Below are 14,211 nucleotides of genomic sequence, written 5' to 3'. Positions count from 1 at the left end.
TCCTCTTCCAAACCCAACGGTCAAAATGTCACAGACAAGTGAACCTCTATTTAAAATTCTTGCTGTCGATCTATGAAAGATTACTTAGTAAATGTAAACTTACTTTTGCTGAAAACAGTTTATTTTGGAGAAAAAGATGATCTTTCTGAGGGACTAAAGAAAAATTTCTGGTCCTCCACAAATTTAGAACAAATCATAAAACTAAGACAGAGATGTATTGCTGAAAAATATAAAAATAACAAAATTTCATTATGTCAAATTTGAGTGCTTAGAGCATGATCTATGAATATGCATAAAGTTAATTTGTAAATTGCATTTACCATATCACTCTAAATGCTATTTTCAAGTAAACAGCTTTTTAAAAAATTTCATTTAAACTTTTTTGCTAATTGAAATAAAACACCTTGTGATTAAAAAAAAAAAAGCATTCTTTCTTCTAAATGCGTCTTCTTGACCAGCTTTTCTCATATTTTTTCTTTCTTACTCTTAATTATTTATCTTGACAACTTCATTCTTTTTAGCAAGATTCTTCTCTTCTACATATGTATTCATTCTTTCCTTCAACCATTCTATGTTCAGCGCGTGTCGGATGTAGGAGATGGCATAGGTTGTCTGAAGAACCCCACAGAAGGACAGTTTCCCAATCTCTCATGTCATGTTACTCTTCTGCTGAGACTGGCTAGGATAAAAGACTTAACTTTGTTTATGATATGGTGACTACTACAAAACATTTATCTGGAAATATTATTCCACAGATGAGACACAGCCTTGTCATCCTAGAATTCAGGGGCCTAACCAGGTTAGAGCTGACCTCCCATAGCAAGAGAAGGGATACAGACCTTTTGTATTGCTAGTCCTTTGGTGATGAGATAGCCCGCCACAACTTGCTGAGAAGGCCCTCTCCAGTGTGCCACGGCCAAATCTCATCCTAGCCCTAAATGAAAGGTCTGTGCATCCCCCAACCAGACTTCTCTCTGGTTCATATTTGGCTGTTGGGAAGGAAATACTTGGCTCAGGTGTTCCAAGGACAGAATCATTCTCATTCATAGGCCACCTCTTAGTCCCTGTTCTTCATGAAAAAGCATCCTCAGCTCTGTGTCTGCATTTAGGAATGTAACTTATGAACAGCCTGCCTCTGGCTCTTCCTTGTTTGGTTGCTTTCAAAGCCCACTGTAAAGCTCAAAGGTGACAGCTTGACCCGTTTTGCTCAATATATATTTTTTCTTTTTTGTATTGTTATTAAAATAACAAATGACTGTGCATAAAGCGGACCTCTTTAAACAAGTGCTAAACTAGTAAGTCACAGTGGGAACAACCCTGTCTGAGGGGGGAGGAGGAAGTAGCTAGACTACAGAAAGACCAAAAACAAGCACTGAAGGGGGCAGGGATGAAGATGTGGGGTGGGGAGTTTTCATTATGTTTGGCACAATGCCCAGTACATCCTCAGATTTCCAAGCTGTGCTTTAAAATGTAGATTGGAAGCCTCTTGAATAAAGTTTAATTTCTATTTATATATGATCTCAAGTTTTATAACCAAGTTTTTAACACTCACCCTATAGCTGGCTTCTTTATTCTAAGTATGAACCACACATTCCTTCTCAAACAAAACAAACCCTTAAATGGTTAAAGGCTCAATGGAGTTATAGAACTCAAACAATAATTTCATATGTTGGGGTTAAGCGAATTGGAAAAGTATGAATCACTCAATAAAGTACACAAGGATATAAAAGTCAAAGGATAAGAAATCGTGACAGGTGGTTTTGATTACATGCATTGTAGTGCTTGTGTTGGGATGGATAAAAAACAAAAAGGTGGACAGACAGACCCCTATTTTATAATCTGATGGTAAAGCAAAATAGAAAAAAGAAGTGATTTAAAGGAAAGGTAGGTTAAGGAAAGCCTTTAAAAATATTTGGTTTACTTGCTATTTTCCCTCCCTCCCTCCCTCCCTTCCTTTCTTTCCTTCCTTCCTTCCTTCCTTCCTTCCTTCCTTCCTTCCTTCCTTCCTTCCCTCCCTCCTCCCTCCTTCCCTCCCTCCCTCCCTCCCTCCCTCCCTCCCTCCTTCCTTCCTTCCTTCCTTCCTTCCTTCCTTCCTTCCTTCCTTCCTTCCTTCTTTCTTTTCTTTCTTTTTTTTTATAATAATGAATTATGAGACTAGGTACGGTGGCTCACACCTGTAATCCCAGCACTTTGGGAGACCGAGGTGGGCAGATCACCTGAGGTCAGGAGTTTGAGACCAGCCTGGCCAACATGGCAAAACCTCATCTCTACTAAAAAAAAAAACAAAAAATAGCTGGGCATAGTGGCAGGCACCTATAATCCCAGCTACTCTGGTGGGTGAGGCAGGAGAATCACTTGAACCCAGGAGGTGGAGGTTGCAGTGAGCCGAGATTATGCCACCGCACTCCAGCCTGGGTGACAGAGACTGTGTCTGAAAAAAAAAAAAAAAAGAATTATGAAAGACAAGCTGAACAAAAGAAAATACTGATGAGTGAGGGTCTAAAGGTTTAAAAGCAATAGTTGACTCTGGCTAGGTTGGGAGTAGTAGAAAAATAATTACCTTTACAATTTGTAAAATTGTCATCTGTGCAATAGGTCTGTTTGAGATGTTGTTTTAGTGCTTTCTGTTATTTAGAAAACATATTCATGAATTTCTTAAGCTCAGGTGAATTGCATAGCTTTGCTCTACTTATTCCATATAATAACAATTTTCATGAAGTCATATCCTTTTACATTCATCACCATTTATTACTGGACTCTATAAGTTTGTAATACATAAATTTGCTAAGAGTTGTTTCCTGTTCACCAACATTTCCAGGAATTGAACCTTGGTTGCAGACTGTGGCAGCATTTATGTAGTATCGGGAAACAATTGGGAACAGAAGTATCTGTTCTATTTTCTTATCCTGTATGTAGAACAAACCGCAGCAGATTATGGATATCCAGAGCAAGAATGTGTCATGTGTGACTTCTGTTTAACTATTTGTAGTTTTAAAAATATTTTATTTTATTTAAAGTTCCAGGATACATGTGGAGGATGTGCAAGCTTGTTACATAAATAAACGTGTGCCATGGTGGTTTGCTGCATCTGTCAACCCATCACCTAGGTATTAAGCCCCATGTGCATTAGCTATTTATCCTGATGCTCTCCCTCCCCCTCCCTGATGGTACATTTTTGAAGGATAATGAACAATAATAAACATTGTTAATCAGGACTCAACTGATTTCCATTTTTAGGCTAAATAAACAGGGTGGGGAAAGAAGTACACGAATTAGCAATAGTGTTCATGAGCGAATTTCATGACTAAATTAAATAAACCTACTATGTGAAATAAGCCCCAATCCCAAATTATCAATGTATCTAAGTGAAGGCTTTTTCTATAATTTTAAAATTTGATACTGCCTTTACTTTCCTGCAAACTACCTGTTTGGCATGATTAACTAACTGGTAGCTGCTTCTATTGTTTTCTCCTCCTGAGTCACTATGTGCACGTTTTCTTTTTTAATTTACTACTTTGGGGTGTAATCTGAGAGGCATTCTTATTTAGAATATGTTTCATCTCAAAAATAAAATATTTAATTATGCAAGATGATGCATTTTTCAAGAACTCAAGCAGATTGACAGTAGACACATTGTCCACCCAAACCACCTCTCCATTTCTCACATTGATCTGTTTGTTTTTAAACAGCAATGTTGATCTAAACTCATGGAAAGGGCAGGGGTCTGTGATATTAAAATATGTGCATTGTCATTCCAGAGATGCTATTTCATTTCTCTGAGTTTGATTTTTGTCCCTGTGGCAATGAAGACATTTGACTCTAACATCTCTTTCAGCTCTAAAAGAGTCTTAGGATTCTAATTTTACTGGAATTCTCTTAGGATCCATATGATGCTGACTGAGAGGTCAGAGATGATGTCACTCACTTCTCCCTTAGATCTGCATTTTCCTAAAAACTGTATCCTGTGTATCTACAAAAAGAAAACAGCTCAATCTCTCTTGAATTTATGCTAATTCAGCCTTGTTGGCCTTATGGAAGAGGTCTCAGCTTTGTGTCAGCTGGTACATCTCAGCTTCCTTCTGTGACCCTTCATCCATGCAGGCTTGAAAATTAGATTCAAATTGCTATCTGTATCTTCATTTCACTCTCAATATTGAAACGTCCGAGCATGAACTAATTCTCTCAATCTAGCTCCATATGTACCTACTAACTCATTAAAAGCTAGCTGTAGCACTGCAGCAAGAGATCATATATTAGAGAAGGAAAGCAATTTACTTGGCAGGTTCATTTGTGTATTCTCTTCAATGTCATAGCAAAGGTTTGTCCTTGGGATAAGGGTGTTTTCTCACCCAGTCTCTCTCTCCAGCTGTCTGATTCCTCAATTAACTGACACCTCTGTGGCAGTGATTTCATCCTGGACTTATTTAGTGTACAAACTAAATAGTAATCCAATGACTTACATACTTATTTCACAGCATTACTGTAATTGCTGCCTATGTAGCCCTGCGAGAAGGGAGGGAAATTAAGGAAAGTCTTCTGGAGAGGGCGTTTCAAGACATGCTACAACTATTTGCCAAGGGTAAGGAAGAGTATTCTGACAATTTCCATTGGCAACCTGAAATCTAAACAAAATTCCAAAGATCAGACGAGAATAAATTCTTTCTTGTACAGTATTATGTTTTGTGTTGCAGAGCAGAATTCATTGCCAATGACAGGTGCATTGAGTCTCAAAGGTGCTGTATCTTTCTTTTTAATTTAAAAAACACATGAGATTGATCTTCCATATGTATTTGCTCTGCTTTGAAACCTTCATCTGCGTTTGGACATAAAAAAGTAAAAATTATTTCTTTTTCTGATTTTCAAATTAGAACATTTAGAGAAGTAAACCAAAGAAAAAATACTCTCGATCATTTATATTTGACTCACAAGGGCCATCCACTTTACTTGATTATTCAAGAGATAAGTTTCTTCTAGCCAACTTCAGGGGATAAAACAGTCAACAGTATCAATATGTTTTCCATTGTCAAAGACCGTATAGCATGGTTGGAAGCAACTGTGAACTTTTACTGCTTTTGAAATCTTGTTTATCTTCCTACACACATACATGAGCATGCAATACACTCATACACATACACACGTACTATTTAAAAGTTTTAGATTACATTGTATATATCAATGCATTATTTCACCGGGGCCAGGCAAGGGATTGAAGAGCAAAGGAAGGAAGCTGGCATAAGTTAACATATGCACACTGTACAGCTGGTAGGCCTTGGAGGGGGAAGAATCAGAAGAGCTGTCAACTACTCCACTGTTGAGATACAGCTGGGTGAGAATGTGGACACAGAGTTGTCACATATTTAGAATTATAAAGAAACACTGAAAATCTGGATTTTTATACTTACTCTTTGACTTTTTAAATCTTGGCTCAAAGTCATAAAATACTGAGAAGCCAGCAAAACATGTTTGTGGACAGCTTTGGCCTGTAGGTTCACACTCTATGGCCTTTGGTGTTAGTACTGGGTAATAACGTTTTCAAATAAAGATAATCACAGACATTTTTCTATGACATTTGAAAACATCTAATGCATCATTTTTATGGGTACATGATATTTAGTTTTGTGGCATACTGTAATTTCATTAAATAATTCTCTATTGGTACATTTATTTCTAATTTTTTACTCTAGCATATAATAGTGTAGCAAACTTCCTTGTACCTGATTTTTTTTTAATAGATCTATGATTGCTTTCTTAGGATAAATTTCTATAAATGAGATCATTGGCCAAAGTTATATACATTTGCTACTTTGGATAGCAAAATCCCAATCGTAATTCATGAGAATGATATTTTCCTATAGCTAGTAACAAAAATAAGAATAATTACTAAAAAGCTTTGTGAATCAGATAAATAAAATATTCTGTTTGAAGTTTTAGCTATCATTTTATTGATCTGTGAAGTTTTACACTGTTCATGTGTTTGACAATTGGCGTTTAAATTTACCCTTTGTCTTTTTATAGAAGATGTTTTTACGCGTGTTATATCTATTGATACTTACTTTTATGATATCATTTAAAAAGACTTTCTCCATCCCAAAGAAGTTAATATTTAATGATAATTTCCTTTAGCTAATTTATATATTTTATACTTTAAACTGTAATTTATATAAACTATATTTAGAATAAGGTATAAAAAGATCTAATATCTATTTTAAAAAATAATTTAAAAATCACTCCAGAAACATTTATCAGGCAGTTTACACTTTCTCCACAAATTTGAAAGCTGGTTCTACCATTTATTGAATAATTCCATGCACTGAGTTCTATTTCTGGGCTTTCCATTCTATTCCATTGCTTTATCTGTCTATTCTTACACCCTCAGCAATATTTTTATTGTAAATTTTATATTATATTAAAAAGCTCTAATTATAAGTACAACTTATTAGTGTTTTATTTATAATTATTTTTATTATATTTTCATGCTATTTTATATGACTTTAGAATAATCTGTGAATCCCTTTATCCTTATGAAATTATTATTTTTAAAAATTTTATTTATTTATTTAGAGATAGGTTCTTGCTGTGTTGCAAAGGCTGGAGTGTGCAGCAGTGCAATCTTGGCTTATTGCAACCTCTGCCTTCCAGGACCGTGAAATCCTCCCACCTCAGCCTCCAGAGTAACTGGGACCACAGGTGTGCACCACCACACCTGGGTAATGTTTTTTAATTTTTGTAGAGACAGGGTCTTCCTATATTGTCCAGGCGGGTCCTGAACTCCTGGGCTCAAGTGATTCTCTCACTTTGGCCTCCTAAAGTGCTGGAATTATGGGCATGAGCCACCACACCCAGCCCATTGAGGAATTGTTATTGGTCTGTTATAAATAATTAATTTTTATAATGTTGAGTATTCATATCAAGAAATATTTTTTACTTATTCAAGTTTTTTCTCTTGTCCCTTTCTGATGTGTTGTAATTTTTCAGTATACAAATATTGGACATAAAATTTTTATAGACCTGTGTTTGTGTATGTATATTTGTGTATATCTTGCTAAGCTCGACCTTGCTTATTTTTAGTTGCACAGTGAATGGAATCTTTTTGCCACTGTATTTCTAATTGTCATGTATGTATATGTAGACAATTCACATAGACTATAGGGAATATGTTAATAAGATAAAATTATTAATTTTGTACTTGACTACTTCTACACAATGTGTATAGGCTATATTAATATATAAAAGCTATTATTTTACATTTGGCCACTTTCTCTGTATAAATAATTGATATGTTAATAAGAAATTATGCTTATACAAAATTATGCTTCTGTATTTATTAAAGTTAATTGTATTCCACAGCCTTCTCACCTCTGAATAAGGATTGTTGTAATAACCTGGTGGCTATTGCAACAAAGTTATGGATAAGAACAGAGAGTTTTCCAAAACAATGAATACAGTATATAAATCTGCTTATCCCCTCTTCCCTTTAAACTAAGCTGAGATCATATAGGATCTAGTCCTACTCATAAGTTAGTATTTACCAAATAATTTAAGATACTTTTAAATTAAAAAATAAATATCTAAAAAATTTAATATGTTTGATTTTATTGTGTATAACTTGAAAAATAACCTCATGGTTATGACAATTATTTGAATAAAGACAATAGTGCTAAACGTCTTTCTTTGTTGAAAAAGGGAGAATCGCTTGGACCCAGGAGGCGGAGGTTGCGGTGAGCTGAGATTGCGCCATTGCACTTCAGCCTAGGCAACAAAAGCGAAACTCCGTCTCAAAAAAAAAAAAAAAAAAAAGCAGAAAGCACTGTAGAAAATGAATATTATATAACCAAATAAGTACCTCTCTATCAAATAAGAAATTGATGTGGCTTATGTAGTGTGGCTCAGCAAATAAAATACGAGTTTATTTTTTAAGGCAAAGACATAATATTGATGATTATATTACAATGCAAGAGCAACTCAAAAATAACTTTCATACGGAATAACCACTAATGATGACATCTGCAGTAAGCATGGATACAAAATACATTACTGACTCTTCTGAAACACCATTGATGTTTGAGCTCTGACACTTTTGACTATAAAAATGACAGATTTATTTTTGCTTTAAAATGTCCCCTCATTTTCCCCAAGTTCTGTCAGTTTGTGATGTGGAGGTCAGGAAAGGGGTTGGAGCATGAGAGCAGGTACAATCAGAGAGCTAGAGAGAGCATTTGGAGCGGCAAGGTCTTGATTTCACCTTTCACAATTAGTATTCTGCATTTATGTGGCTTTGCAACCATCATGCGCAAGCAAGCAACCTTTAAACAAATCAGTGGAAACATAGTCACATCAGTTTATTTTCTTATTTATTTATCATTGTATGTACGAGGTAATTGGCTGGATTTTTTTAAGACTTTTAAGTTGATGGTTATAACCTCTATGCAGGCTGAATTTGTGAGTGCTTTTTTTCTTTTGAAACAAAAATTATCAGGTATGGAAAGCATTTAGGATCTGTATTTTTCCTCATTTTACTTTGTCACTTTGGGGTTGGATTTCTTTGATCATAGAACTTTGGAATGGGTTCTGAGGCTAATGTATGTAAAAGCTTTTCTTTACTAAAGAGATAGGGTCAGAAATATGCACCTAACCCCATTATCGTGTTCTTCCTAGCTTGAGCTTATTTTAGTGACAGGCAGAAAGCCACTGGGCTAGAGTTGTTTGCTTTCCCATCTATGGACATCTCTGGCCATCTCTGGCATTTCTCCGTATGCCTGTCAAGGGGCTGTGGCTTCATTTTCAAGGGAATGTGTGAACATGAACTGCATTGTATCTCTCTCCCCTGACCTCAGGGAGCTAATACTGGGAAAAACTAACAATTTTTGATTATCTAAAAACAATTGGCCCAATGTCAAAGGTGGTACTATTTTTATAGATAAGAAAACTAAGGCACATTAAATGAGTAAGTTATGTGCCAGCTAGTAAGAGATGGTGCCCAGACTTGAAATCAAAGGAGTCTCATAGCTAAGCTTTTGCTCCTGATCTTGCAAATGTCTCACTTGCTGAAGCAAGAGCATGTTATATCTGTGCTCTCTTCCTCTCTTTCTCTTTCTCTCTCTCTCACTGTATGTGTCTGTGTGAAGATACAGCCATAACTCACTTCTATGAATAAAAATACCACTCAGTGAGCCAGGATTACTACAAGCTCATCAATATGTATCATGACCGTATGACTGTGAAAGTTAATTTTATGTGTCAATTTGATTGTGACATAGTACCTAGTTATTTAATCAAGCACAAATCTAGGTGTTGCTGTGAAGGTATTTTGTATATATTGTTAACATGTACAATCAGTTGAATTTAAGTAAATGAGATTTTTCTTAATAATGCAGGGCCTCATCCATCAGTTGAAACCTTGAGAGTAAAATCTAAGGTTTCTTGGAGAATAAATTCTACCTCAAGATTGCAACACTAACTCCTGTGTGAGTTTCTAGCCTGCTGGCCTGCCTTAATGATTTCAGAATTGTCAGTTCTCGTAGTTTCATGATTCAATTCCTTAAAACAAATCTCTTTAGATAGAGAGAAAGACAGAGGGAGAGAGAGAGTCAGTCAGTCCTTGTTATTGATGGTAGTTACGTTCTATAAAATCAATGTGAACACTGAATTTGCAAATACTAAAATATTGCTTCTAGAGGAAATTCATCGTTAAGGTCAGAAGATTTTGAAAATTAAAAAAACTCAGGAAATTTTGACGTATTAAGTCATTGCTTATGGTAGGGTGTAGAACTTTTTCCTGGCAAATTGAATCAACTTATTTGGAATAACAAATAGTTCTTAGTGAACAGTTTGTCCCTGGTCTATGGGTTGTTCTGTTTAAGTGGAAGTTAATAGAAATATCCTAACACGACAACCCAGATTATCTCATAAGAGTAACTGATGTTTAATTTTACTTGACATATTTACCTTTCCAAAGGATTATTGTGACTTCACAACAACTTAATGTTTTGTCTATAAATGTATTAATTTATTCATTAAAAATTTATTGAGCACTTACTATATGCCAGGCATTGGGTGCTGGGAATACACTCTTGAATGGGTAAGATCCAGACCCTGTACTCATGTTGCTAACAACCTGGTAGAAAAGAGAAACTAAACATGTGTGGGAAACAGTAAAAATAATTACAACAAACAGAAAAATGGAGTATATTAGTCTTTATAAGGACAGATCCTAAACTGGAATTCTTGAGAGAAAAGTCTGTTGTGACTCAAGTTAGACATCAACATCTGAAGTACATGCACCTCTCAGGGCAAAGGTTTACTCCTCCAGGAACATGGAAGACTGGCATCTCACTTAGGCCTGAGAATAGAATCACATGTACTCAAAGAGAAGTGACTCTGAGAAACATGGTCTGAGTAAAGGCCTGCAGCTTAAAATAAGTGTGATAATAGTAAGTATTGTAACCCTAACTCTCATTAAAAAATGGTAATCAGCTACCATGGTTTGCCTCTATGACAAAGAGTATATTTGCTAAGTTTGGTCATACAGAATCATTGAAAATTGATTATGCATATAATTTTATCAGACAGACATGGCAGAGGAAGTATTTTCATCAAAGAAAAATAAAATCAAGAGAAGATTGTCAATCTGTGTAAATATCTATGAAAAAGTGCACCTCCCTCCTCACCTCCAATGGTAGCTAAGTTAATCCAAGCCTGGCAGTGTTCTCCAATGGAACAATATGGTACCTATCTCAACAATGTATTGTAAAAATATGTGTAAAGATGTAGTAATCAAAACAGCGCGGTATTGGCAAAATAATAGACAAATATATCAAGGGAACATAATAGACAGCTCAGAAATAGACCCACATGAATATAGTCAACTCATTTTTGACAAAGGAACATAGGCAATACAATGGAGCAAAGATCGTCTTTTCAACAAATTATGCTGAAATACCTGGACATCTACATGCAAAAAAACAATGAATCTAGGCACAGACCTTACTCCCTTCACAAAAATTAACTCAAAGTGGATCAAAGACCTAATTGTAAAATGCAAAGCTATAAAAATCCTAGAAGGTAACATATGAGAAAAACCTACATGACTTTGGGTATGGTGATGACTTTTAAAATACAACACCAAAGGCAATCCATGAAATAAATAATCGATAAACTGAACTTCATTAATATTGTAAACGTCTCTGTGAATGACAATGTGAAGACAATGAGCAAAGAAGCCACAGACTGAGAGAAATGAAAAGACAAACCCACCGTTATCTTAATGGATAACTCACCAAAAAACATATACAGATGGTAAATTAGCATATGGAAAGATACTTTATATCATATGCCATCAGGGAAATGCAAATAAAAACAATGAGATAACTACTACACATTTATTAGAATGGCCATAATCTGGATCACTGACAACACTAAATCCTGGAGAGGATGTGGGGCAAGAGAAGCATTCATCTACTGCTGGTGGAATTGAAAAATGGCACAGCCACTTTGGAAGATAATTCAGTGGTTTCTTACAAAACTCAACATACTCTTACCATAAGATCCAGCAAATAATTATATGCTTCTTGATATTTACCCAAATAAGTTAAAAACATATCCACACAAAAACCTGCACATAGCCATTTATAGCAGCTTTATTTATAATTGCCATAATGTGGAAGCAACAAAGGTATCCTTCAGTAGGTGAATGAATAAACTATGGTACATCCAGACAATGGAGTATTACATAGTGCTAAAAACAAGTAAGTTATCAAGCCATGAAAAGACATAAGGGAACATTAAATGCATATTGTTACATGAGAGACAGCAATATGAAAAGACCGCATACTGTATGAATCCAACTATATGACATCCTGGAAAAGACAAAAACTGTGAAGACAGTAAAAAGATCAATGGTTGGCAGAAGTGGCCAGGGGTGGAGTTCTGAATAGGTGGAGCACTGAGGACTTTTATGGCAGTGAAAAAACCACCATATAATATAATGATGGGTACATGTCATTATACATTTGTCTAAGCTCATAGAAAGTACAACACCAAGAGTGAACCCCAATATAAACTATGGACTTTGGGTGATAATGATGTGTTCAATGTATATTCATTGCAACAAATATGCCACTCTGATAGGGGATGTTGAAAATGGCAGAGGCTTAGCATGTGTGAGGGTAGGAGTTATATGAGAAATCTCTGCAATTTTGCTATGAACCTAAAACTGCTTTAAAAAATAAAGTCTTAAGAAATAAATATGATCATGATGATGCAGTAGAGAATAATCTGAGTAAATGTAACAAAGCCAGAAACTGCAGTACATGTAAGTTCAGTGGTGCTGGAAATGCAAAATTGAGTCTGGGAGAGGTGAAGGGAGGTGGCTGAGAGTCAGAAAGAAGTTGAACTGTTGATAACATACGCGCTCTACTTAAGAAACTCAGACTTCGTGCTATAGTGGATGGGGATCTGATGAAGGTTCTAAAAAAGGAAGTACTGTGCATAAATTTGTATTTTAAGTAAATTTCTGAAATAGTTGTGAAGGGGATGGATTTTGCGGGACAAAACCAGGAGCAGAGAGATTAATACCTAAGTTACAGCAATGATCCATGGCAAACAAAGGACCTAGGGCAGAAATAAGTGAAAGGCATAGAGAAGACATGCTAGGTTTTAAAATGTGAAATTGAATTTCGGGAATGAGGGAGGGGAAGAAGTCAATAATGACATACATATTCCTATCACTAGTGGGAACTCCAAAAAGCAGGGGGATTTGAACTTCCTACAAAAGGCTAATGAGTCTACAGTGGGTATCACTGATGCACATCTTTAGCAATTAGCTTTCAAGACAAGATAGGTTTTATTCTCTTTATATAAACTACTTCTCAATTAAACATCTGAATTTCCATAAGTTTGGGTTTATCATGCATCATACTAAGATAAATTTGAGTCCTACTCCAGTCATTAATCACTGTGTGACTTTGAGTTAGTTACTTAACTATTTTAACTTTCATCCCTTTAAATATCAAATAAAAATAAGGAAGATCTATTAAATGAAAGGAGATATATGAAGGAAAGATGCAAAAAGCTAAAACTATAAAAACAAAAATCTTTACCTTAGCATGGATTTTTCCCAAACATATAGAAATGCATATATTAAATATGGATCAATATATCATTGTGGTCAAGAGAATTAGTACTAAAATCAGACTAATAAGGAACAGACCCTGGTTCTGTAACTTTTGATGTGACTTTTAGCAAGTTATAAAACCTCTAAAGCTTTAATTTCCTCTTTTATAAAATGAGGAAAATAATGGCACCAACCTCATAGGTTTGGTGGGAAGACTGTAAAATTCTAAAAGTATTTAAAATATTTTCTTAAATTTGAATATACTAAATAAGCATTGATTATCATTATGAATTCATAAATTTATGTGTATAAATATATAAAATATATGTATACATATAGGTATACTTATTAGACTCAATTGTATAAAATTGCCAATATTCAACCATTTTGACTCACAAAAATGGCAACAGCCTATAATCAGGACAAAAACACAAGATAATCAGGTCACCATCTAGATGCACTTGGTGACTTTATTATCTCATTTTTGCTGATTTTCTTAGGCAAGCATTGGCTGCAGGACACAGTTGAACATATTATCCAGTAAATTATTATTCATCCACTCTATTTGTTAACAGTCATGAGAGAAGAAATAAAGAGTACAGATTGAAGCTGACAGTACCATTGGATCCCAGTGCAGAGCTGTGTAACCTTGGGCAAGTTACTTAACCTTTCTAAGCCTCAGTCACCTTCTCTCTACAATGAAAAAAATCCATAAAATTGTTATAAGTATTAAATGAGATAATGTATGTACAGCACATAACATATAGGCCAGCAGATAATGAGCACTCAATAATGTTACCTATTAGTACACAAATTAGTAATTACTCACTCAAATTTGATTTTCTACAGATTACATTGTATTTTCTGTCCTGCAGCTTTTTCCTTTCCCTCTCCTTCCCTCACCTCCTCTTCCCACTCCTTTTTTCCTCTTCTCTTCCCTGACCTCCTTTCTCTTTCCTTTTGTCTTCCCTTTCTTTTCCTTTCCTTTTTAATGAGGAACCACTGGGACTAATTATGATCTGTATCTGAATTATTCTGGATATATGTATCTATTAAAGAACGCTTCCTGGAAAATGATGCGTTGTTTTCTATATACCTAA

General features: G+C 35.1%; 1 protein-coding gene and 1 long non-coding RNA gene across 8 annotated transcripts in view; one reads left to right on the top strand and one right to left on the bottom strand.

The window, feature by feature from the left end:
- LOC115838005 overlaps window positions 1–14,211 on the top strand; it is a 263,290-nt gene that overhangs the window by 30,427 nt on the left and 218,652 nt on the right. The gene's annotated exons all lie outside the window — the stretch shown is intronic.
- CHRM2 (cholinergic receptor muscarinic 2) overlaps window positions 1–14,211 on the bottom strand; it is a 155,748-nt gene that overhangs the window by 17,771 nt on the left and 123,766 nt on the right. For 3 of the 7 annotated variants that reach the window (XM_003261383.3, XM_012512138.2, XM_012512137.2), the window contains exon 3: window positions 10,037–10,114. The exons of the other annotated variants lie outside the window; for them this stretch is intronic. The gene's annotated coding sequence lies outside the window, so the exon portion shown is untranslated. The remainder of the gene's footprint in view (window positions 1–10,036; window positions 10,115–14,211) is intronic. 7 annotated transcript variants of the gene reach the window in all.

This window comes from Nomascus leucogenys, chromosome 13 (assembly GCF_006542625.1).
Source record: "Nomascus leucogenys isolate Asia chromosome 13, Asia_NLE_v1, whole genome shotgun sequence".
Classification (NCBI taxonomy): Eukaryota; Metazoa; Chordata; class Mammalia; order Primates; family Hylobatidae; genus Nomascus; species Nomascus leucogenys.
Note: the sequence above shows the minus strand (reverse complement) of the source record. Positions and strands in the feature narration are given on the sequence as shown.